The 26910-nt window shown below is 36.9% G+C and overlaps 1 pseudogene; it reads right to left on the bottom strand.

The window, feature by feature from the left end:
- Positions 1 to 1199: 1199 nt before the first annotated feature.
- On the bottom strand, positions 1200 to 2717 carry LOC112919814 (E3 ubiquitin-protein ligase ARIH2-like; annotated as a pseudogene).
- Positions 2718 to 26910: the final 24193 nt, after the last annotated feature.

The raw sequence follows: 26910 nt of genomic DNA, 5'->3' as shown, positions 1-26910 counted from the left end.
CTTCTCATTAACAGTGGAATAATCTACATTAGATTAACGGGGAATTGAGGAGACTTTATCACAGCAAATCTCAGGGTAATCCTGATGCTTTTATCTTAAATGAGGGAACTCTAGTGGACATATCTGTTAAAGGTCTGGATTCAGGGAACATATTTGTTTTTGTAGGCGAACACTAAGACACGGTAGTGTGGCCATTGAGTATACAACAGGTATAAATACAAAGTAATTATTCAATAGGTATAATTACAACTATTTTGATTCCCAATAGTGAGAAGCTAACCAAAGGATTCCAGGAGAGATAAATAAGAATTAAGTCAGATTGTATTTATTTAGGAATACAATAAAATTAAGTAAATGTCATACACAATGATAGAAAGGAGTTAAGGATGACTTATAAGAAATTTAATTAACAAAGTAGAATATACAGTGTCCATGAGATAATTCTTTTTAACCTCTGATTCCAGGGAAAATTTGTGCTAACAGTTGAATTGTCTAGAGAAGCTTCTCTGTTATATACAAATTTAAACTACTTAAAATTAAACTAAGTCTACTGACTAAGATTTGTACAGCTCTAGAAGAAATTGCAGAAAACACCATATTGGGCAGCACAGAAAACAGACTTGTGAGTTTATATTTCTCTGGGGGACTCAATATCCTTCTCCTGACAAATAAGTAATCCCTCAATCTGAAGATGGCTGTTAAGTGTTTTTAAATTCAATATTGTCTAAAATATATATGTGTGCATTAATAGCAATGTGGATTCAGCTCATTTCAACAAATGTCATTAAAGTCTATACAAAGTGTTTTTGAAACACACCAAAGCCAATTTATTTTTTAAAAGGTTCTATGTAATTCTGTGATCTGCCTTTTTTAATAATTATACAACCTTTGAAAATTACAAAGCTGTAAAAGCCTAATACTATTAATAGTCATTCAAAAAAAAAAAAAAAAACACTTTCCCTTCCTCCCAACAACCATCCAGTGAGAATTAAATGTCCTAAAAAGAGGCCAATTCAACATGGCCTCTACCCCGGTAGAAACAAAAAGTGAAAAGATGAGAAGAACATAGAAATTGACCAAGTGGTGTATGGTCAGTGTCTCCAGAGTGGGGCCATGGCTGTTGCCCAGGGTCATGAACGTTCACCCAGGATACCTTGTAGTCACATCCTCCTCACTCCAGCATGTCCATCTTCCAAGAACTAGGTGTCATGGAAATCCTTCAGCAGCCTTTTCCTCCACTGTTCTGCTATGTGCATCTGGTTCACTAAGTCCCCACTGTCATAGCTGTCTGCACACTCCACTTTCCATGACAGGTTTTCAATTTCAGCCTCCAGCTGAACCTGCTGGTATTCCAACAGCTTCTTCCTGGGTCTGTGTAGTCCTCATAAGAGTAAGTGTACTGCAGGGTGTATCAGCACTAGGTCAAGAGCTTGACAGTACTCTGTAGGTACTGCCAGTCATTCCAGCTACCCAGATAATTCATGACTCTTTCCTTAATCTTTTCATGAATCCGCTGGCATATCTACACCTCCAGCTGCAAGGTCTTGTGGTTTTCCCACCTCTCAAAGTAGAACAAGTACTTCATGAGGTCCTCCCTGGCCTGGGCTTGCTTGTTCTGGTCAACAATATCAAAGTTCTACTTGTACCAACTGCACTCATAGTACTTACTGCCATGGGTCTTCCAGTCTCCTAGACATATCTGGCTGAAGTCGTGTTTACACTTGGAGCATTGCATGTGACTGCAGCCTTTGTTCTTCTTGGTGACGATGCTGCACTTGGGACAGTCTTTAGCATGAGCAGTAATGGAGTCGGCTATTTCAGAGTTACCAGCACATTTCGTGAGCCATTTCCAGATTATGGCATAGTCTGTGGGGGTGTGATAAATCTGACAATAGTTGAAATAGAAGACCTCATTGCACCGATTGCACTGTACTTAGCACTGGGCTTCTATACCTGAATAATCAGGGGGGAAATCTGCATCAGAACACAGCAGGAGCTGGTAATGATTTTCCAAGTAGTCCCTAAAGAGGTAGTCCCTGTGTTTGTCTCTCAATTCTTCATCAGGCAGCAATGGAAACACAAAGCTCTCTGGTGTTTGGAGTGGACAGTCCTGAGCCATGCAAGAGACATTTACACCGATGCCATCCAAGTACTGAATGGTGCTGCTCCCAGAAGCTGTGACAAAACTGGTGCTGATAAGCCAGAGAAAGTAGGTTTTCCTTCTGCACAAACTGCATACGCACTATGTAGTGTTGGGATGGGGGTGGGCTGTAGGGACATGTTTTGAGGGGTGGGGCTGAACTTGAGCCTCAATGAGCAACTGAGGAGAATTAGACTTGTATATGTCCAGTATCTCTGCTACTTGACAGTGGAAATTAACTAATATAAGTTTAGCAACTAAATGAGATACCAGTGCCATAGGGAAGGTGTGCTAATGGCAGTGAGCATCTCAGTGGCCTTTATGACAGAGGCTAAGCTAGTTATGGGCTCTTTGAGAGTACCCTCAAACTCTTTATAGGTCAAGAAGTGAATTGGTACTCATCAGGATCAAAGGCGTTGGCCCTGTGCTGCTCCACATTGCTGGCTACTCCCATGTAATAGTCCTCTGAGCCCCCCCCCCCCCCCGCCCCGGGTTCCTCATCTTCTTCTTCCTCATAATTTGGGTCATAGTTCTCTTCATTGCCAAAAGACCTCTGGCTCTTCATGTCCACAGGCATCTTAGTATCCAGCCAAGCTGCAGATCAGGACAGCAGAGTTCTTCCCCTCCAGCCAAACTTTACCACTTTCTCAAATGCATTAGTGTTTTCTTTTTTTGTCTTCTGTAATTCTTGAAGTCTTTCAGAAAGATATCACCCCAAATATTTAATGTCATATAATTTTCATTGGGAGCCATGGCCCATGGCTGCTGAGCCTGAACAGGCCACACTGGGTCTGGCTGGGCCAGAGGGATCTGACACAGGCATAGTGGTGGCCTGATGCCCAGGCTCTTACCTCCTGCAGAATGGTCTCCACAGCTCAGAACTGCTCTGTACAAACTATGTTTTATATGGTAAGATAGTATATAGGCACATATAAATGTATGTCATTTAAAACTACCTTTTTTTTAACTTTTGTTATGGACCCATAACAAGAAAACATTTATTGTTTTCAAAATTTTTTGAAATATGCTCGCTCTTTAATTGGTTCATTCTGTGCGTGTTTATAAGGATACATTTTTTTTTAAGATTTTATTTATTTATTCATGAGAGACACAGATAGAGAGGCAGAGACATAGGCAGAGGGAGAAGCAGGCTCCTCACAGGGAGCCTGATACGGGATTTAATCCCAGAACCCCGGGGATCACACCCTGAGTCAAAGACAGATGCTCAACCGCTGAGCAACCCAGGTGTCCCAATATAAGGATAAATTTGAATTGACAAAGAAATGAGTGTTGATTTTTTTTTTTACTGATTCATTGGTAAATTGAGATCCATAGTTTTTTCTAAATTAATTTCAAAGTTAAAAACTAAATATATGTCTCCGGGTGTTACTAAATGTTCAGAAACATGAAATGAAAGAGAAAAACAAGTTGAAGTTTGAAAAATTAGGGATTGATTTGGGATTTTTTTTTTAGAAAAGTACCATTTTTACAATTAGTGGAAAGATAATTAAAACTGAAGTGTCACAATCAGTCACCAGGATCAAAGGTACAGCATAGGGAATATAGTCACTGGTATTGTAATAGTATCGTACGGTGATAGATGGTAGCTACACTTGTGATGAGCATGGAATAATGTATAGAGTTGTCGGGAACCCTGGGTGGCGCAGTGGTTTGGCGCCTGCCTTTGGCCCGGGGCGCGATCCTGGAGACACGGGATTGAATCCCACGTCGGGCTCCTGGTGCATGGAGCCTGCTTCTCCCTCCGCCTGTGTCTATGCCTCTCTCTCTCTCTGTGAGTATCATAAATAAATAAATAAATAAATAAATATTTAGAGTTGTCAAATTTACTATGCTTTACACTAAAAACGAATGTAAGATTGTGTTGCAGGTATACTTCAAAACAAAAAAACTGGCATGTCACCCTTAGTTTTGGACAAAATAAGTGAAATAATGTTTCATAGATTGATAAAGAAAAGAAAATGTGAAGTTCAAAGCATTTAGTTTTTTAAAAATTACTTATACAAAATATAACATATAGTAAGAAGCTATCTGAAAGTTACTTATAATTTGAAGTTTGACAAATGAGTTTAACCTGACCTACCTTATATAATTGAATTTTGTACTTCAGATCTAATTAGTGTGAGCTTCTTACAGATATACTTTCAGTAAATAAAAATTGATTGAATTTAAATTTTTATAAGGGAAAATTGAATGTAAATAAGGTTGAAGAAATTCTAATTGGAAATATTCATTGTTCTTGAATTCATTTGTTTGATGATGTCAATTACAAGAACAGAAATTATCATGAATTGGGCTATTATTTGATCTTATTTCATCCTAATTAATGAGAAATAGATACACACCTTTTTAAAGGTAATGAGCCTGCAATAATGCACTCCTCTCCTGTAACACTGAGTACAGTCATTGTGAATTATGAATTTGGAAGAGAAATACATAAAGCAGCAGCATGAGAGAAAGGCAAGGACATTGGTTCCCTGAAAACAGCTATGTGGATGGGAAAATGTTTAAATCGGGGCAATATTTTTGTTTAGCTACTTTGTTTAGATCCAAGAATAAATTGAGCTTTTTTTCTGATTCTCTATAAGTAATTTTAACAAATGAGAATGTCTGAGAGTAAATTTAATAGCAGAGGAATGAAAACGATCTGTGCAAGACAAGTAGAGTTTAAAGTTACTCAGATGCTCTATAGTGACCAGGGAGCTTGGATAGATTATTTGAAAACAGTTCTTAAGTTCAATGAATTTTCACAATTGTATATGCGTAAGTAACCACCATCCATACACTCTAAAAAATTCCCTTTTGGCCTTTTCCAGTCACTTTCCCACCTCTGCCTAGGGCCAAAACCTTCTGACTTCTATCATGTATTATTAGACTTGTTCTCTAATATGATGTAAATGAATCCTATAGTATGTATTACTTTGTATTTATTTATATGGCTTCTTTCATTCAACAAAATGATCATTTTGATTCATCTGTACTGTTGAGTACATCAGTGATTTATTCGTTTTTCTGAATATGCCATGATTTGTTTACCTATATTGCTGTTCATGAATATTTGGGTTTTTGCCAGCTTTTGGCTATTGTAAATAAGGCTGCTATGAATATTCACATACAAGCCTTTCTGTGAACATATCTTCTTATTCATCCTGGGGAAATGCCTAAGGGTACAATTGCTGGACTATAGAGTAAAAATATTTTTACCTTTGGAACAAACTGTTAAATAGTCTCCAGACCTCTTTGTCTGTTCTATTCATTCGCTACTTTGTCACTAGTATTTTTATGATTAAAAATTAGTTTATAAGCAGAGTTTATAATACAAAAATTCTACATGACTGTATATGGATTATTGTATATTAAAAAACTGGTAAAGAGAATTAGAAGTACATTGTAGGGGAAGAATAATGACATCTTAAAGATGTTCGTGTCCTAATGCCTGGAACTTATGTTACATGGCAAAGAGAAATTCAGGTTACAGTTGGAATTAAGGTTGGTAATCAGCTGACTTTGAGATGGGAAGATTTTTCTGGAATATCCATCTAGGCCCAATGTAATCACAAGAGTTCATATAAAGTGGAAGAGTGAGGCAGAAAATGGAGAACCAGGGGGATCGCATGAGATAGATTCACCCTAATCTTGCTGGTTTTAAAGATGAAGGAAAATGGCTGTAAGCCAAGGAAGATAGTCAAGCTCTAGACTTAGAGGGAGACTTTTAGCTAGGGAAAGCAAGGAAATGAATTATTTCCTAAAGCTGTGCTAGAGCTTCCAGTGGAAACGCTGCCCTGCCCACACTCTGATTTAGCTGAGACCAACAGAATTGCAATATAATAAATTTGTGTTGTTTTAAGCCACTGAGTCATGGCAATTCGTAACATTAGCAATAAGACACTAATCTACCTATAATGAGACCAAATGAATTAAAAACATGATTTTGAAGCTCTAAATTGACATTAAGGACCCCAAATTGTAGGAGTTTTTTGTACTGTTCTGATGCGTTTAAATTGACCTACATGTTTGCCATTTTCTTGTCCTTTTCATACCTTATTTATGGTATAAATTTTACTTTACTTGAAGGATATTCTGTTATGTCTATTGGTAAAAAAATGCAACATTGGGCTTTGTTGAAAATTAGTTTGGTAAATTTAGAATTCTAACTTGACAGTTATTTTCTCTTAACATATTGAAGAAATCATTTTTTTTCTGGCTTCCAATGTTGCTGTGGGGATGTCAGCTGTCAGTTTGATAGTTTTCCTCTAGAGATAACTGATATTTTCACATTGGCTGCTTATAGGATTTTCCCATCTGTGTTTCATGTTCTTTAGTTTCTCTATTATATATCTAAGTGAGGATTTGTTTGTTTGTTTTAGTTAACATACATGAGATTGTAGGGGGCTTCTTGAATGTAAGTATTAGAAACATCTCAACCTTCATCTCCTTGAATATTGCCTTCCTTCCTTATGTTCTTCCATCTTCCTTCCTTCCCTCCCTCCTTCTTTTCTCCTTTCCTTTCCTTTCCTTTCCTTTCCTTTCCTTTCCTTTCCTTTCCTTTCCTTTCCTTTCCTTTCCTTTCCTTTCCTTTCTTTCTTTCTTTCTTTCTTTCTTTCTTTCTTTCTTTCTTTCTTTCTTTCTTCTTTCCTTTAATTCTTTCAGGCTGGGATTCTATACTTTTTCAGGCTGGGATTCTATACTTTTAAACTTCTCGGTTGACCTCCTGTACATCTTAACTTTTATACTCTTTCTTCTTCTTTTTCTGTCTTATCCTGGTTCTGAAGATTTTCCCCACAACTCAACCCTGAACAAGCCTTTATTGCCTCTCAGTATTACAGAAAAATCAGTTATGCTAGGGCTTCACTTTTTGAGCCGCAAAAAAATACTTTTCTCTCAAGGATTTCATTTCAGTTTTGAGTCCCAAAGGTCTTATTTGGATGTCATAAGATGAACATTGACTTCTTCTTTTGACATTCATACTTACAGTCAAAATAGTTCCTGAGACAACAGATACTACTGACAAAATAAGGCAAATGTTATACACCAAAGTACAAGCATGGAGGGAAAGGATAAAATTTCAGGTTTTTATACTTTTTTTATCAAGTTCCTTTATTTATCAGATATATGTATATTGAGTATTTATGTTCCAAGTTCTGTCCAGGTTGGGAGATAAAACTGAACTAGATTTCTTCTTTAATGGAACTCACAATCTTTGGGCAAGATGAGAAACTAAATTATAGAACAATATCTATTGATATTTTCTCCTATTACGAATGAGAACTCAGGTTAGTGAATGTGCTGATTGTTTCCTGGCCTTCTGTTTAATGGAGCATGTGTTTTTGCTCTTCTGACTTTGCCTTTGCAATATATTACTTTTAAAAGAATTCTATTCTAGAATTGGATAGTCTGAGTGCAAATGACAGCTCTGACAATTAACAACTGTGGACTTTGGGCAGGTTATATTTTACCTCCAAGTCAGTCTGATTCCTCATTTATATAAGATAATGGTATATTCCTCAGAGGGTGATTAGGAGAATGAAATGGCTTAATATTGAAAGGTATTCAATAAATATAAGTATGTTGCAGCCTTTGTCCAAATAAATAAAGTCCTATCTCACCTATAGGCCAAATTTACTTCCTAATGTTGTTTTTTCTTGTTAAAGAAATCCCTCTATGTTTAAAAACATGCAAGTCTCTTTTAAGAGGCTATTGGCCTAGATAAGAATGGCAAAGGATAGGCATTTGCTTTTATAGCCAGTGCTGCAGAGAGATCCTATTAATTGCTACAAATTATGCAGCTTTTCAAAATTTCTTTTACTTACTTTCAGCAACATTTTGGAGAAAAGTTATATATCAGCTACCCATATTCTGTCTCTATTATGCAATATGTGGTAAAAAATTGGATTTAAAAATTGATGACATATAATGACACAATTTTAACACTGGTGAAATCCCTTTCTCCAGCAATTCCTCCTTCCACAACTTTGAAAATCATTTTTGCTTCCTTGTACTGTTTTTGATGAGTTTGAAGTTTGAAAAAAAAAAAAGAATGTTTGCTTGACAGATATCCCTTTTGTTTTGGAATGTTATGATTGACATCAGTATGCCAAAGGGTAATTCTGAAAGTAGGAGTGACATTAGCCAAATATGAGAGAAATGGAGAAATAATAAGTGTCAATTGAGGCCCATGGCTGACCCAAGATTTGTGCTGAGACTAGTGAAGCTGGGATTTCAAAGTAATAGGCATAGAATAGAGACTATCACATCTGCTACTGATGTATACAGTTTTGGTCATGATTTACTAATTATTATATTTTCTTGGAGAGAAGGCAGCAAGCCTTTAATGTATCACACTTTCATTGCTTTAGGCCCCTGATACCATTTCACAATATGGGTATTCCATTAGAATTAAAGTATTGACAAAATTTAATAAAGAATAGAAGTAAGACGAAAAATAAAGGACAGATCTAAAGGGGCATTTTACATCCTTATTTTAAGCATACTTTATATAAAGAAACTAAAATGTAAATACATTTGTTGTCAGTAGTTGGCTAAGGGTAAATAAGGTTAAGTATTTAAATTGTTTTTAGCAGAGGGGGGCCAAGAAAGGACTGTTGAAGAAATTAAAATGGAGTTTTAAGTTAATATAAGGAAGGAAGAACTTAACTGTTGCAAGTGCAGCCCAGAAAACTGAGTTGTTGATAAATAATGTGCAAACTTATAAATGAGAAAAACTGCCCTAGACAATTGCAAGTAATTGGAATAAAAAATGGTTTCCAATTGTCCGGGCTAATTTTATCCAATTTTGACTGGCCATTAAGCTTTGAGGCTGCCTTTCATGACAGGGTCTAGGTTTCAACCCTTAAGTATGCTTTTGTATTATTTTCCATTTATTTATTTGGTTATTTATCCATCAAATTGTTACTTATATTCACTTTTAAGGCTAGGGTAAGTTCTTTACACAGGCCAATTGATCTAAGGAAAAAATATATATATTTTTTATCTAGGCCCCAGGATATATTTCAGCTTCAAATTGAAATATGCAAGTTTATCAGTGCTCACATACTAATATACTAATGGCTGCTGTCTTCTGCTGTAGTAAATCTGTCCAAACTTATTCTTTCTTAAGCATATTTCTAGGGCCCTTCCTATGGCCCTTCATGACTGTGACACTCAACTGAATTCATTCATTCCATCTTTTGATACTTTTTGATGGTGCTAATAATATCTTGGGTTAGGTTCCCTGGAGGCAGAGACTAAGAATTTGCAAGCAGAGAGTTTTGGGGAAAACTTTGATAAGCAACACCTCTGTGGCAGTATTGAAGCAGGAATTGGCAAGAAAAGTTGAACTGCAATGCAGGTGTGACCAAGGCTTCAGCGATTCTTTTTTTTTTTTTTTTTTTTTTATTTAAATTAAATTTGCCAACATATAACTCCCAATGGTCATCCCATCAAGTGCCCTCCTTAGTGCCTGTCACCCACTTAACCCCATCCCTCCACCCACATCCCCTTCTGCAACCCTTTGTTTGTTTCCCAGAGTTAGGAGTCTCTCATGGTTTGTCTCCCTCTCTAATTTTTCCCACTCAGTTCAGCAATTCTTACAAGAAAGAGATCTAAAGCTGGGGCTTCCCAGCTTAAGTCTCAGCTAAAGTCAAGACAGCCAGGTGTTTGGTACCCTGTATTGACCCTTGTAGAGAAGGCCTCATATTGGTACGGTGGCTGTGTTCAACTAAGGGCAAGTAATGGAGTATCTCAACTGAGAGTTGTGGGTCACCACCAGTGCCATCAACTGAGTAGTGAAATCTTCAGCTGGAGGCAAGATTAGGTGCCCTCCATAGTTTATTACCATGGCCCCAAAAGTCTTCAGCTTTTTACTCTCTAATCTCTTCTGCTCTATAAAATCTTCCACCTCCTTTCTAATTTCCTTCCCTATGTCTCAGCCTAAAGGACTTCCAACCTCCTCTATGAAGTCTCCAGATTTCACTGAGTCTCTACTACATGGGCCATTGCCTTTTGAAATGTTTAAGGCCTTGGGACATCTGGGTGGCTCAGAGGTTAAGTGTCTGATTTCAGCTCAGGGTGTGATCCTGGGATCCGGGATTGAGTCCCGCATCGGGCTCCCGGCGTGGAGCCTGTTTCTGCCTCTGCCTGTGTCTCTGCCTCTCTCTATGTCTCTCATGAATAAATAAATAAATCTTAAAAAAAATATATAAGGCCAGTATGTTACAAGGAATCATTGACCCTTTTCTGCCAAATTTAGGGGTTCAATAACAAGGTATGTGATAAATCTGTAGGAGGATTAGTATTAGAATTTATAGTTCCTGCTATTTCATTTATAGGTTAGTTTAAAGTAGAATCTTTTTCTTTTTAGTAGTCTCTCTTCTTTCCAAGTCTGAAAATTGGAAAGAAACATACAATATATATTCACTTTATAATCAGATCCTTTGTGATTCAGCGATATTGGAGGCATGCATTGGTTATGGCAACAAAGGAAAATATGTACCTTCATTCATTGCAAAGCATATACGATGACTACAGATTTTCTATCATTGATAGTCAAGAGTTTAGCTGGAAGGAAGTTATCATTTATTGATTATCAGGCATTCCCATAGACATTAAGTCATTTTACTTTATTTTTATAAATATTTGTGACATAAATACTATTAAATCTGATTTTCCAGGTAAGAAAACTAAAGCCCAGTGGAATAAAATAGACTTCCCAAAGCACAAGTGATTCAAATATGAGTTCTTACTATGTAGGACTTTTCCTTTTATGGCATAAAGGCTTACTTTTTTCCTTTCTTCTCACTTTAAATAGACCTTTTTTAGAAAGGTCAGAGAAGGATTGAGCAGAAGGTACAGAGAGTTCCTGTATGTCCTGTGCCCACACGTATGCATAACCCCATCATGATCAACAGCCCCATCAGAGTGGTACATTTGTGGTAATTGATGGATCTACAAATGATGGACACATCGAAATCACCCAAGGCCAAAGTTCACTTTAATGTTCACTCTTAGAGTTGTACATTCTCTGAGTTTGGACAAATTTATAATTTCATTCACATTATCATATCATACAAAGTAGTTTCACTGCCTCTGTGTTCCACCTCTTCATCCTTTTCTCCCTCCTAACCCCTGGCAACCACTGATCTTTCTACTGTCTCCATAGTTTTGTCTTTCCAAAATGTCCTATAGTTGAAGTAATACTGTATGCAGTCTTTTCAGATGGCCTTCTTTCACTTAGTAATATGCATGGAAGCTTTCTGCATGTCTTCCTGGTTTGATAGCTCATTTCTTTTAGTGCTGAATAATCTTCTTTTGTCTAGATAAACCACAGCTTATTCATCCATTCATCTCCTGTAGGACATCTCGGTTGCTTCTAAGTTTATGCAAATAGGATTAAAGCTGCTATAAACATCCATGTTCAGGCTTCTGTGAATATGCATCTTCGACTCTTTTGGAAAAATACTAAGAAAGAGGATTGGTGGACTGGAGGGTAAGAGTATGTTTAGTTTTGTAAGAATCTGCCAAACCCTCTCCCAAAATGGCTGTACCATTTCATTCCCATCAGCAATGAATGGGAGTTCCTGTTGCTCCACATCCCCATCAGCATTTAGTTTTATCAGTGCTCTGGATTTGGCTATTCTTAAAGGTTGGATTTTGTGTTCCAAAATTTAAACTGGTTGTAAAGATGTACAGCCAGATATGCAATTAAGAAAATGATTCTTGGGATCCCTGGGTGGCGCAGCGGTTTGGCGCCTGCCTTTGGCCCAGGGCGCGATCCTGGAGACCGGGGATCGAATCCCACGTCGGGCTCCCAGTGCATGGAGCCTGCTTCTCCCTCTGCCTGTGTCTCTGCCTCTCTCTCTCTCTCTGTGTGACTATCATAAATAAATAAATAAATAAAATTAAAGAAAAAAAGAAACTGATTCTTCAGATGGTTCTATTTGCTTAATTTGTTAACCTTATAGATTGATGGCAAAAAGCTATAAGCTTACCATCTATACCACCTATACCTTGCAAAATTACTTTGGATGTATTTCTTTGATTAGATTCAGTGAATGACTAATGCATAATTTTATCTCTTAAGTTATACCTCATCATGTCAGTTTTGGTTTTCAGAGAAGAATTTATCAAGAAAGATTAGATGCATAAGAGTTATTGGAAGAAACACCTGGAAAGGATAAAGAAAGAAGAGAAGGAAGGGGTATGGGGATCCTGGGAGAGACTTCAGTGTATGATCAGGTTTTATCAGACATCTGTGAAAGGAGAGAGAAAAGGAAAAAATACTGGGTAAGAGAAGCTTCAGACTGCAATTCTTTCCTGAGAAAGCCTTAAATCAGGCTGATGGGGAATCCTAGAACAAATGTTGTATGTTAAAAGAGTCCTGCATTGGGCAGAAATGTCCTCCACCTCTGGTGCTTCTGCTCTACTCAGTCTCTGACAAGAAGTAGCCCAGCAGAAGCATGACCTCAGTGCAATTGCTACAGTAGAGCCAAAGGTGTAGGAGGGAGAGGCTGCCTGCTAATAGTATTGGTAGCAGGTACTTGAAGGGAGATCTGGGTGTACATCTAGACATCTACGCCTGCCAGGCTCTTCATTCCTCTTCCCTTCCCACTGAATTTTTTACTTGTCCATTCTTAAAATTTTTATTTCCAATCCCTATGTGTTTGCCTACATTCATATATAACATACTCTGAATAAACACAAAAGTTTTAAAAAAGTTTTTAAAAAGGAGACTTACTATAATCCATTTTCCTTTAGACAAAATTCTCAATGCTATATTTCCAAACCTTCTGTACATGTCCTTAAATTTTGTCTATTTCCTTCACAACTGACCACATCCTGCTATTTCATGTTTATTTAGTCTGAATGAGGCTAAACACTCACCATTTCAGTAGAGCTATAAAGATTTTTATCTTTGCTTTAATTTTATTGTGGTTTTCTTTGTTTTAGACCACCTCCTTTTGTCTTTATTATAAGCATTTTAATTTTTCAGTTTTCTATTAATTCTCATAAAATTGTACGGGTGAAAGCAGTAAAATATTCAAATAACTGCAAAAATCCTGTTCTACCAAGAACAGTAGTATTAATATCCAAGTTTAACTGCTAGCTGGCAGTAAGCATCACCATAAGATTCTTAAAATGTTCCTTCAATGATTGATGAACAGAAAGTCTACATTTAAAACACAAAATGGCATTTAGGGACATTTGGAACATCATTTGTAACTATTTGTCTTAGGTCTGGCTCCCTTAAAAGCAAAGCTTAAGACATGAATCTTATGTAAGTGATTAATTTACAGAGTGCCCTTAGGAGAAGCCTCAAATAAAGTGAGGAAATTAGGACAAGGCAGGAGAGAAACTAAGTAAAGATATGATTTCAGGTGACATCTAGCTTCAGCCTGATACCACATACATGTTTGCATTGTAGATTTTGCCTGCCTTGTGACAACAAGATGGTGGAGGTTTTGTTAGCAACACCTCCCACCCACTCACATACTCATACCACTCAGTCATTGGTTACAGGCTGTCTCTGGGTGAAGCAGATCCAATAATCATTCTAGGACAATTTTCTACAGAGAAGTGAAGGTGTGATTGGTTAGGAGAAAAACCCATGCTAGCAGTAAAAGGGATGGGGTGGAGGTAGGGATTGCAACAAGAGTGTCTGCTCAGCAGCATTCCTCTTAAGAGAGTCACTCCCAGAAAGCTTTCCTATATTGATGTTGACAGTTGTTAGATGATGGAAACAGGGATATGGTACCAGGCCAAAATTTGGCTGTTAACTTTGTCTCCTCATTTACTAACTCCTGGGCACTTAATTCCTTCCATCCCCAGTATGAAAGACTTTCAGTTATCTCTTTGACCGCATACCCAGTTATTGTATATTTTAAGCCATTCAGTTAATACTACACACACACACACACACACACACACACACTTTTGTGGCAACTGAAAGTATTACATGAACACTCATTTCATTCATGAAATTGATCAACTGAAGTTAGCACACCAGGTTCTAAGTTATAGAGCAAGGAAAAGAACCTTAAGTCATTAAGTTGAGATTAAGTTTGCTTTTCATATCACAGTTATGTTTCTAGAAAAATCATTTAAATTTACAACATTCACATGTATACTTGCCTCAAATGCCAAAGACATCTTCTAGTGAGGCAGTTATTCAGCATGGGGATCAGGGACAGAGAAAGAAAATGGATAGAAAACTCGGAAGGTAGTTGTCTCTTTCACATAAGGAGAACAAAAGCAGGTAGAATCAATGGTTCGGTCAAAGGTTGAAGAAGAATGTCTTAGCATGTGTCACTGAATCAAAAGTTGCTATCTCTTGATTCCTTCCTTTTAACATTTGAAATTTAAAAGGGTTATAAGGAAATCTTATTAAATGATTGTTAGCCAGAAAACTTCAATTTCATTTCTTCCCAATAGTATATTCAGGCATTGCTATCTTCATGGGCTCTTTATGTGGGAAAAGAAGACGTTTTAGGACCTAGTCAGTGTTAGAGTAAGCTGATCTATTTATCTCCCCACCCTGAGGAAATTCCTACAGGGCTATCTTGCTCTGGGCTGCCTTAGTGTCTCATTGGTACCTAAAAACAGGAAGTGTCATTTCTTCCCTATTCAAGATGTCACAAACCCAATTTTCTTTTGCTAAGAATCACAGTTATTAGTCTCTGAAGGTGCTAGCACTTGAGGCCAAGCCCGAGGTGATTAAAATGCCTCAGTACTCTGAGGATTGGTGCCCTTCCATCACTTCTCATCTCCAGCTGCTTCCCTGTCTGACTCTCCTTCTGTCTCTAATTATGATCCATCATTATCCATTTTAAGGTCTATGTAAGTCATGTGAATCAAAAAAAATTAAGAACCTTAGGAAAATGCATTCCTATAGCCATGCATTACTGATAAAGAGATTGAAACACTGATTCAACCCCATTTATGCCTCCAATTTTATAAATACACTTACTTTGCCTTTAAAATTCTTTCTGTTCTCACTAATGCTCTTACTCTTTCCCTCTCCCTCTTCTCTTTTCACTCTCTTTTTCTCCCTCTCTCTCTCTCTCTTTCTGACACACACACGTACGCACACACACACGCACATATGCATAAACATACTCACAAGTGCATGTACAAGCACACACATATGCACACATCTATTGGCCTAGAGGGACTATAAAAGTATCATGCCAACTAAGGTTTTTATTTTAATGTCATTACAACCGTAGCACTGCAGAGATAATTTGACACCTGGTCATTAGCTAGATTTGTATAATATATAGCTTCCTGGATAACCCCAACATATGCCATCTTTGTTGCACACAATTGTACCAAAGAGGTTTACTTTATAGTTTCACTCAGTAAGATAATGGTCTCATGCATTCCAGCACTTCTAAAAAGTCTAGAATCAGAAATGTGTGGAAATGGGACACATGGAGTTATAATCCAAGCAATGTATCTGGATTTTCAGTATTTGCTTCATCCAGAATGCAGTGGAGACTGAGATAGAGAATAGAGAGGAAAAAAGAATTATGACTGTGATATGCTTTTGACATTTTCACCCTGTTCGGTGGATTTCATGATTTAAAATCATCTTTTGGAGATAGTCTACACCCACAGGTAGGTGATTCAGCCATCAGCTTTAAGGAAACGAGTACATGAATTCATTGGACTCAATTCTGCGACATGAAATGAAAGAGCAGCAGTGGTCTACATGCCAGAGACTGAAAAGCCTGGTATATTTAAGAAAAAACATCCCCAAAAGAAATAATTGGAAAGGTACAGTCATATAAAGCTACAGATAGACAAGCCATGTGCCCAAAATATGACAGCTGCTCAATTAGGATGTGTCAGGGAATAGAGTCCAGCGAAGCCTGTGCTTCTGATTACCACCAACACAACCTACATAAGAGGATTTGGGGACCAATTGTTGAGAGGAAGTACCTTCTAGAAGCTTCTCTTCCTCTTTCTTTATTTGCTTCTTTTGTCATAGATGGACTTATTTTCATATACTCTTGGAGCCACATTAGAGGACTGAAATCTACCTTAACAGAAAGCAAATAGAATGTCCTACATGAGATGCTCTTTTTAAGTGGCTTAAAGGGAAATAGTCATAATGTAAAACCAATAGTTACAGGAACAGAAGTAATACCCAATTTGGGTAGGTTAGCAAAAAGAAGTGACCAAGAAGACTAAATGTTAAGAAAAAAGTGTTACTAAAAGATATTAGTAATCAAGGCTTGGAAAAGGCAGATGAGCAAATATTTTAACTGAGTCCATCTGATGAGACACTAAATAAATGAATATATAAAAATAAAAATTAAAAAATTATTACATCTATTCTGCATGGACTTTATCCCTCATTGTTTTACTTAAGAGAAAGCAAATTCCACTTTAAAATGGCTGCTGGCATGAACCACACTTGGGTAGCTATATGATAGGAATATTTAGCAGTATGGACTTCAGGGTAGAAGCTTCAGATAAGAAATCCTTCCCACTTCTACTTCCCAGGGTTTGCTAGGTTATGAACAGAAAAGAAAAGAAAGGAAGAAAAAAAATCTGCGATGGTTCTTTGTTTACAAACCATTAATCCATTGTTTATACTGCACCTATCCACATGATTTTTATAATTGGCAGCCAAGTTAACAGAAACAGAAATGGGCAGGGAATTAGGTGGGCATGGTTACGTTTTGCAAACAGAGATAATGACTGGAAATGTCTGAGGTGATACTTCTGTTTCTGCTCCCTGGGAGGTAGAGGCCTGGAAGAGACACAGTGGAACTTAACACCCTGCTTTTATGCCAATAATCCCTGTACTTTTTGGAATTGACTCTACTTCATAAGCAGAGCATAAAATAACATCTGCTGCAGTTTTCTTTTACTTATCACTTGCAGTGATTCAGAAATCAAATATTAAAATATGAAAATCACATGGTTTTCTAATGCATTTACCTCATGTAGAGGACTGAAATAATCAGAAATAATCAGTGCTAATCCATTGCTTCAATCTAGCATTCTGACTCAGCGGTCCCATTTATTTTTTTCCTCTTCCAAATCAAAATCACACACACACATACAAATCCATTTTTACCTTGAATAACATAAACAGTAATCATCACCCACCATTATTACAGAAGATTAGCAGTACCATTAAGGGACATAATCTGCACTGTACTTTTATTCATCAAGCAGTATTTATGTGAAGAAAATTTAGATGGATAATTCCACAGTCTGGAAATTAGAAAGAATGAGCTTACTGAAACAAAGCTGCAAAACAGGTAGCAGTCTGTTTTTGTGATTACCTTCAAATACATAATCCTGAGTGGGGAGACTTTGGGGTTGACCCCTGAAAAGAATTGTCCTTTGGGAGTTCTGCTTCTTCATGCACCACTATTGTTATGCATGGTCTGATATCCATCTGCCTCCCCTCTTGAAGCCACACATGGGGACTGGTCCCTGCCTTACCTGAAGAGATGTAGGATCTCCTAGGTGAGTTAAAGGGATGCCTATGGTTTAAGGTCCTCCTCATTGCTGTAGGTGGTATTTGGGTTCCTTGTTTTGCTGCACTCAGTCCTTTCATTTACATATTACTGATTCTAATCTATTTGTCTTTTGAATCACACAGGTGATGGCTAACACTATGGGAATTACTAAATTAAAGCTATGATACTACTAAGGGAGAAATTATGAAAAGACAAAAGATAATGACTGAGTAAATAACCTAGAGAATGCTTGTATTTGGAGTGTGATTGAGGAAAAGAAAGACGGCAAAATGACAGAAGGAATGTTCAAAGGTGGAGACATCAAATTGTACAGTCATTAATTGATGAATCAATCATTTAACAAAAAATTTTGAGTGCATTCAATGTGCCAAGCACTGGTGTGAATGCTAGGTATACAAAAATGAAATAAATTAGACATGCCACTATTCTCATAGAACTTAACATGTTTTTTTTTTAAGATTGTATTTATTTATTTGTTTATTTGTTTACTTATGAGAGGTAGGGGGAGGAGCTGAGGCCACGAGACAAGCAGACTCCACATTGAGCATGGAACATGATATGGGGCTCAATCTCCCCACCCTGAGATCATGACCTGAGCCAAAACAAAGAGTCAGAGGCTTAGCCAGCTTAACCACCCAGATGCCCTGGAACTTATAGTTTAGTATAGGAGACAGGCATTAATCAATAATCGGACAAATATACATGAAGTTAGAGCTGCAGTGGTTTCTCTGCAAGAAGGGAAGGGCATTCTATAAGAGTATTTAATGGAGGCAACTGACCTAGTCAGGGAGCCCAGGGAAGACTTTTTTGGGAAACTGTAAGAAGGTAAATAGGAAAATATAGGAAGATAAAACAGGAATTAACAAGGCTATGAGGAAGGGGAAAAATGTGCAGAGGGATTCCACTTACCCTGGGGCATTGGGGAAAATAGAATTATAAATGAACCTCAAGAAAGCTGTGTGTTTGGAACTCAGAAAGCAAAAGGATGTCTGTTGGATATGAAGCTGGAGCAATGAGGGAAGGGTCAGATTGTATTTGACAGGGCCAGCCACATTAGGGATGTTGTTCTTTATTCTAAGAGCAAAGGGAAGGCATTGGTGGGTCTCATGCCTGAGTGATATAATCACATTTGTATTTTGAAACAAGGACCCTAGCCTAAGTGTAATATAAGGATGAGACTGGGAAAAGAGTGGATATGAGATTATTAATTAGGAGTCATTTCTGTAATCTCAGTATGAGATTATAAAAACTAGGATTAGATGCACAGCAGTGTATGTGAGTAGAGGAAAGTAGAATACAGAGATTTTTTAGGAGGTAAGATAAACAGATTGAGTACGAAGTATATATAGGTTAAATGAACAGATTGGAAATGAAAGATATATAGATATAGATATAGATATTCACTTGGATACCATTCTATTGGTAAGAAACAAGAAGAGTTTTAGGAAATAGGGCATTGGCACCACTGTCCAACATTAAATAAATTAAGGAGAGAGAACTATTGAATTTTCCAGTTAAGATGTTACTAATGACTTTGAAAATAACAATTTTAGTGGATGGGTGATAGTGAAAGCCAGATTATAAGAGTTTAAAGAAAATAAAAGCAGTAAGTATAGATTCCTTTTAACTAGTAGTACTAATATATTCAAAATCTTATTAAATGAATACAACAAAATATTATTAAATTCTTAGGAATCAGACACCATGTTAGGTGTAGTAGAGCACAAATATCACACAATCACTGCCCTATAGTTTATCAGCCAAAAACAGTAATCAATGTTTATTGAACTCTTACTATGTTACAGTTAAGATTATTTCAGTTTATGAGATACATATTTTTACTTTTCATCTTTTTATGGTGGATGAAATGCAAAAGAGGAATAAGTAACGTTCTCAGGCTCCTTCGGCTAGTCAGCCTGAGACTGAATGTGAATTCAAAGAGTCTAGCACCTGAACTCACCATCTCAAAAACTTTGTTTCAGTGGAACTCAGAAATGGAGACAGGCTTGCATGATGATGGTCCTAACAGAATTTAGACAGAGAGCTAGAGGTGTGGCAAAGAGGCAGGGACCTATGCTGGCTAGTAGAGTAATTGGCACTTGTCAGAAGACATTTGCATTAAGCAGACAGAAGCTGGAAGGGATAGCAGGTCAAAAATTTTTGGTTTTGTTTTTTATGACAGAGGAGATTTGCAGCTTGGCAAGACTAAGTGGTACAGAGCACAGCCTCTGGAGTGAAATAGATCTAACTTTAAATACCAACAGTGCAGTAGATTAGCAGTGTAACCTTGTCCAAGTTACTTAAACTTCTGGGGTCTCAGGTTTTTGATCTGCAGAATGACTTAAAAATGGTATCTCATTACACTGATGTGATGGTTTTTAGTTTTGAAGGATAATGAAAGAAGGAAATGTACACAAACTGCTTAGTCCAAAATATGTACTCAATAAATCTTAGTTCTCTGTCTTTATTTATCATCATCACTTTTTGCTTCCCCCACCCCATAACATGTGTTTAATGCAAAGAGAAGTATGAGATGATATAAGAAAATCAGACTGGTCAATAGAGAAAAATCAGGAGCAGATGTGACCATGGGATTAAGGGATTAATTTTGATGGAGGGGGAAGGACAACTTTTCTTCTAACATCAGTGATGGTACAGAGGACAGGGGAAACAGAATTTTTTTTAGAGGTTTTATTTATTTATTTTAGAGAGAGAAGAGAGGAGGGAGCATGAGCAGGGAAGGGGCAGAGGGATAGAGAATCTGAAGCAGACTCCTGCTCAGCATGGAGCTGATCCCAAGGGCTTGATCCCAAGATCGGGAGATCATGACCTGAGCCAAAACTAAGAGTCAGAGGCTAAATTGACTGAGCCACCGAGGTGCCCCAGGAAGTAGATTTCTGATGTGTATCCTATCCATCCCCCTTGTTTCCCTTTCCCATGCCCCAACCAGAGAGAGTAGTCTATGTACTAGAAAACTCTACTTGTTAACTTGACTTTATGGCTGCAGACCTAATTCTTTGAAAGAAGAATTCTTTCATAGGAGAAGGATCCTTCTTTACTGAGAAGTCAGGCTAATAAAGGAATATATTTGTGCTTTAACTCAGCACTTATATGCTGTGAATTTGTGGATATAAAGGAAGTTAAAGGATTAACAGCTGTTTAAAATATCTGAATTCTCAGAGAGAGATTATTTTTCTTCAGTTATTTTCCTGTATTTTTACCTTACAGAGAAATTCTGGCTTTAGGTAAAACCAAGCATGATACTCTTATGATGCTAATGTAAGAAAAAGAGGGGAGGGCGCAAGAAAAGAGGAAAATCCAGAGCTACTTGCCCTGTGATCATTACCGTCTTCTGGTTGTTGTGACCCATTATTTTTTTTATTTTTATTTTTATTTTTTTATTTGTTTAATATTTTTTATTGGAGTTCCATTTGCCTACATATAGTGTAACACCCAGTGCTCATCCCATCAAATGCCCCCCCTCAGTGCCCGTCATCCAGTCACCCCAATCCCCCATCCACCTCCCCTTCTACTACCCCTTGTTCATTTCCCAGAGTTAGGAGTCTCTCATGTTCTGTCTCCCTGATATTTCCCACTCATTTTCTCTCCTTTCCCCTGTAATCCCTTTCACTATTTTTTATATTCCCTGTATGAATTGGAGAAGGACAAACATTATATGGTTTCATTCATACAGGGAATATAAAAAATAATGTTGTTACCCTTTAACTTCTGGTTCTGAGCAGAGAATACAGGAGCTGGCTTCGTCTTGGGCCTAAGAGGGAACCACAGCCCTCATGAGACCTAGTACTCTGTGACCTACCAGATGCTGAGAAATGAGACTTGACCGCACTTTTTCAAAGATGTCATTAGGGAAAGGTAGCAGAAAACTCACTCTGAAGATCTTTTTTTTTTTTTTTCACAAAGATTTATTTTATTTTAATTTTAACAAAGTTTTTCTATTTTTTTTTTATGTCTGCAGTTGATAAAAGAAAAAACTCAGATTTTCCTTTCTTTAAACCTATAATTATGCTCAATTATCTGGCTTAAATAGTTTCCTTTCCTTACAAATTTTGGGTTAAAATCTTCATACTAGAGTAAAATATCCTTAGGCTACTTTTCTAAACTATCTGAAGCAGTTTAACCCTTGATCTAATTCCCTTACTACAGTAAGTAACTTGGGCTCATTCCTAATTGAAAATTCCAGCACAGGCACTACCAAAGGCCAGACTGTAAAATAGATATTCCCTATTTCCCTATTTCCAACAGACCCCCTTTCCTCTTCTTTTTACCACTGTTTGCTCCATCCCTCCCAGAAACCAGAGTTTTCACACAGCTCCCATCACCAAACCCTTCAAGTTTCTCCTGTCATGAAAATAAAATTTGCCCTTGACCAAAAAGTGATTTTGAGAATTTGGAAAAACCAAAACCTATTTCAACACCAAATATCAACCTCAGATTCCAAAATACATTCAAGCCAATGAAAAAGATGGACATAGAACTATTATCTTAAAAGAGAAAATAAAATTGCTATCTGATCTCTCGAAGAGATGGATTTCTTAGCTTTGAAGCATAAAGAACAAATCATATAGGAAAAGACTGGCCAATTCAGTCTATTTGAAGTGTACTTGGAATGCAAAACTTCACTAATGTGAAAAACAGTAAAACAAGTTAAAATGCTTGTATCAAGTACAGCAGACAAAAATTGTTGGTCTTTGTGTCCAACATGTGTTCAAATCCAAAAAAACAAATAACAAATAAAAATATTCACCATATAAGCAATGATCCAAGTGTGCAGACAAAGCACTTAGAAAACAAATATGTGAGGAAAATATTTTCATCCTTCAACATAGTAGGAACGTTATAGTAGTAATAGTGACCATGTTTTAGTATGATTTTACATATGAGTTCTCATTCATGTTACCTGATAGAAAACCTACTTGGAAAATAATGCAACATAACAATGCTTATATCCTTTGACCCAGTAATCTTTCCTCTGGGAATTTATCCTAAAGAAATAGTTCAATAGAGGCAAAGTCCAAACGAATAAAAATGTTTATTGCGGTATTATATAAAACAAAACAGAAACAAACAACAACAAAATCCACTAAAAACTACCAAAATATTCAACAATAAAAGAATGGTTTATTAATTGTAGAACATAGCAGGAGATAAGTTAATGAGCCATTAAAATGATAATTACAAAGCTATGTAACTACATAGAAACAAATTCTAATAGAAGCATAATTTTCCTCACTATATACCATTATTTTCTGAGGATGTGGAATTTATTCTGGGGAAGGCAGGCTGTAGCTGAGCACGTGGATGTTTTTTGTAGGCTAGTGGGAGGATAAAGACTGAGGACACCTGAACGTTCTGTGTAGTTGAGAAACAAACATTTGCAAGGAAGCTCAGAAGCTGCAGATTATTGACAGAAATGCGAGCTGCATGGGGGTGAGACCAACACAGAGGGCTGCCCTAGAGGGGATGGATTTCAGAGAACGTAAATAGCCACTCTGTATTTTCACATTGCTCTAGGTGCATAGTCTAAGCCCTTCTTTGTCTCCCTGTCAAAACTGTCAGAAAGGTCTGCATTGTTCTCTTAATAATTTTTGTGGACAAATTCTTCAGGAAAACTTCAAAAAGACTCCACAGCTGTATTAATGAGGCATAATTAAGACAAGAAGTCTGAAATTATCCCAGGCTTTAATATTGTCATGGCTTTAGCTAACTTTCTAAACCTCTTGGGCTTTAGCTTCCTCATCTGTAAAATGGGGATAGCAGTATATCTGCTTTCACAGGATGGCTGTGAGGATTAAATGAGTTAATATATATAAAGAACTTAGAACAGCATCTGGCACATAGTAAGTCCTAGATACACATTTGTTATTATCAGTCATCATCATCATCACAGTTAAGGGCACAATTCATGAAGATTTAGGATCTAGGTGACAGATGCTGTAATTGGGGCTGTAGACCTATAAATGTTTCATTTTGCTTTGTTTTTTCAGAATTTGGGTCAATATTTCTGTTGCATTGACTAAAAATTTTAAAACAGAAGGAAAACAATTTAGTAGATAGCCTAAGTATTTAGTCCTCACTTAGAGATGTTTAATCAGTGATCATTTAAAGCAAAGGAGAAAATTCATCAAAGTTGAACAATTAAATAATGAGAGACAGTGAGGTAGGAAAAAGATGTCTGATTATTTTAAAAAGGCAGTCACAGTAGGCATGGAAGAACAGGGATAATAAATCTATGACAATTTAAATTTTAACTTAATTTAATTAATTCTGATTATGGAAGAGAGAGCAACCAGAAATCTGATCATTCAGAGAGCTGATTCGTGATGCTAGAATGTCAACCTGAAATATTCCCTGGAATTATGAAAAAATGCCTAAAGGCATTCCACTAAAGAGAGTGATAAAAAAGTGATTTCAACTTGAATTTTGTTATCTTTCAAACTTGAAATATTAGATGACTTAATATAATGGGAAAAAAAGGGAAATTTATGAAATGACATAAATTTCTTATTATGATATAAATTTAATTTTAAAAGCTTCATGTATTTTTGCTTTTTTAAAATCCTTATAAATTTCTGAGTTGTAGAGATAAATATTAATAACAATTATCTAATGGTTATTGTATAATAATTAATTATATATTTGCATGATACATAATAGAATATTAATAAAATTATTAAACCTCTTTATGTTTAGATATTTGACTATAGATATTTAATTTAAACGAAGAAAGTTATTAATGTGGAGAAAATTATTAATCTGCATTTTTGAAGTTAATTTCACTAGAGAGCTTAAGCCATAACTTAGCTTGCACCATTATCTCCAACAGATTAAGTGGATGCCAGTCAGGGGCAGGGTCTGGATAAACATATAACCTTTGAGGTATTTGTTTGCAAATCTAAACTATTATGTGAGTAAATTATTCATGGGAATAGCTCTACTTAATTAATTAACATAGATATATGCCTTTAATTCTTGGATCCTGAAAGAACAGCTGAAAGCCTGAAGATGGCCTAGATTCAAATGTGTTTAGAGGCTAGAGTAAGTTTTCTAAATCCTAGTTTAGATCACATAAACACACCCTAACTCCAAATGCCTGAGCCATGAAATTCAATGCCAAACACTTTCCCCTTAGTGACCACATATTTCCTTGATGATCATTAGTATTGTTCAGAGAATTGCATCCATGAAGTCCAAATCTCTGAGTAACCGGTAAAAGAAACTAAGATCCACCAACTCATTGCTTTTCAAATTGTTATATATAGATCTGTCACTGTTAAATGGGTGGAAAGGAGATAAAGCTATAGAAAACAGAAAAATTCAAATAAAACTAGTTTATACATGCAATACTTCCTCCTGTCTGATGGGAGCATGTCATGCACATAAACTTTTTCATCCTTCAGCTATGTCCCAAACCTTACCCCTCTCCAAAATTGTGTGTGAACCACAAGAGGCAAACACTGAAGGAAAGAACATTTAGCTCCAAGCCAAGCTACTCGAGGTAGACTGTGACAGGCTGACCTGATAGGTTGCCAGGTCAAACGTGCATTGATGATGTTTCTGTGTTCCATCCTCTTTAACAAGAAAGGGTCCCTTGGCTTCATAGTACCAAGTAAAGGCAAAAAGACATTCTTCATCAAATATATCTCAGGAAATTTCATACCTGGAGATTTCCTATAAAAGAATTGTAATGCAGACAGTACTGTATTTCTAAGTTAAGATAATGCCCTTGGTAGTTTGAAGTCAGTAGATTTTAAAAAAACAAAAAACAACAAAAAACCCCAAAAAACTCTGATTTACTTTTACTCCCAGGAGAGGTTCCCAATAGATGTGTCTGTTTTCTTTTTTTTCTTTTTTTTATTTATGATAGTCACACACAGAGAGGGGGGGGGGTGGGCAGAGTCACAGGCAGAGGGAGAAGCAGTCTCCATGCACCGGGAGCCCGACATGGGATTTGATCCCGGGTCTCCAGGATCGTGCCCTGGACCAAAGGCAGGTGCCAAACCACTGCACCACCCAGGGATCCCAGATGTGTCTGTTTTCAAACCTTTGTCTCTATTTAGTATCATCCCTGTCTGCTTCCAAGCATGTTCCAGAAGGTAGCATCATGGTGAGTGGCCAGCTCATAGATCCAGGAGATGAGCATTTTCTCTGTGCTCAGGAGAAGATCGGACCTATGATGAGGCTGGCTTAGTGACTGGGACCAACTACTTGTTCTTTCCACTGAAATGAATGCACATGCACACATGCACCCTTCCATCATTCCCCAGCACACATCCAGTTTCCTGTGAGTGAATTTACTTACTGGTGGTAGTGATTTGTGGGGAGATTCTAGAGGGGCCGCAATTCCTACTCCTACCTCCTGATCCAATCCTGATCCCAGCACTTTGAATTACTTGGGCCGTAGCCCTACAGTGCACTCTGGGGCATCAAACGGATTGCTCAACTGGAAATGTATTAAAAAGAAAGAAAAAAGAAATGAGCACACTAAATGCATTTTGGTCTGAGTTTTGTCTCACTGTGTAGAAGGTTCAGAGCCTGCTGGGTTCCCAAAGCTTTGTATAAACTAAATATAAAAAAAAAAAAAAATGCATTGCAGCAGTCACTGCTCAGTGCTATTTCTCTTTTTATGCAGTAGGAAAGACTTGTCACTCCATACATCATTTACAACTTGCTGCAGTGATTCCTCAAATTTAAAAAGAAATACTGCACATGGTGAATAAAAGTACGTGGAGAAAAGAAAGTTTTGCACTATAGGATTTTCCTCACCTAGCATCCATAAGTAAAATGTTTTTGACACCAATAACAAGAAACATTAACTGGAACAAATGCCAAGAAAATTGATAATTACAGAAATCATATGGTTAAGGGCAGGTGCTTAGTGTTGACTTTTCATGTTTTATATCTATTTTTTATAAAAGGATATAGTAGTAACAAAAATATGTATTTAATAATCTATAAACCTATGCCATCTAATCAGAAATCAAGTGTTGGGTGACTTCCATTCTCTGAAACACAGCTCAGAACACAGAAAGAAAAGAGAAAAAAAGTCCAGAGAACAGCTATAATGGAGCCCACTACTTCAATCTGCTACTTTACTCCCCAGGAAAGCAATGACCATCACTCAAGAGTGTTGGTAAGACTCACTCACTTCTATTATACATGTGAATACCTGTTTGTCAGCTCAAACAAATTGGAAACATTAAAAGAGATGGTGGATGGGAAAGAAAGAAGAGTGGG

The sequence above is a fragment of the Vulpes vulpes genome, chromosome 15 (assembly GCF_048418805.1).
Source record: "Vulpes vulpes isolate BD-2025 chromosome 15, VulVul3, whole genome shotgun sequence".
Taxonomy (NCBI): Eukaryota; Metazoa; Chordata; class Mammalia; order Carnivora; family Canidae; genus Vulpes; species Vulpes vulpes.
The sequence above is the reverse complement of the archived record's forward strand: the minus strand, read 5'-3'. Positions and strand labels throughout refer to the sequence as shown.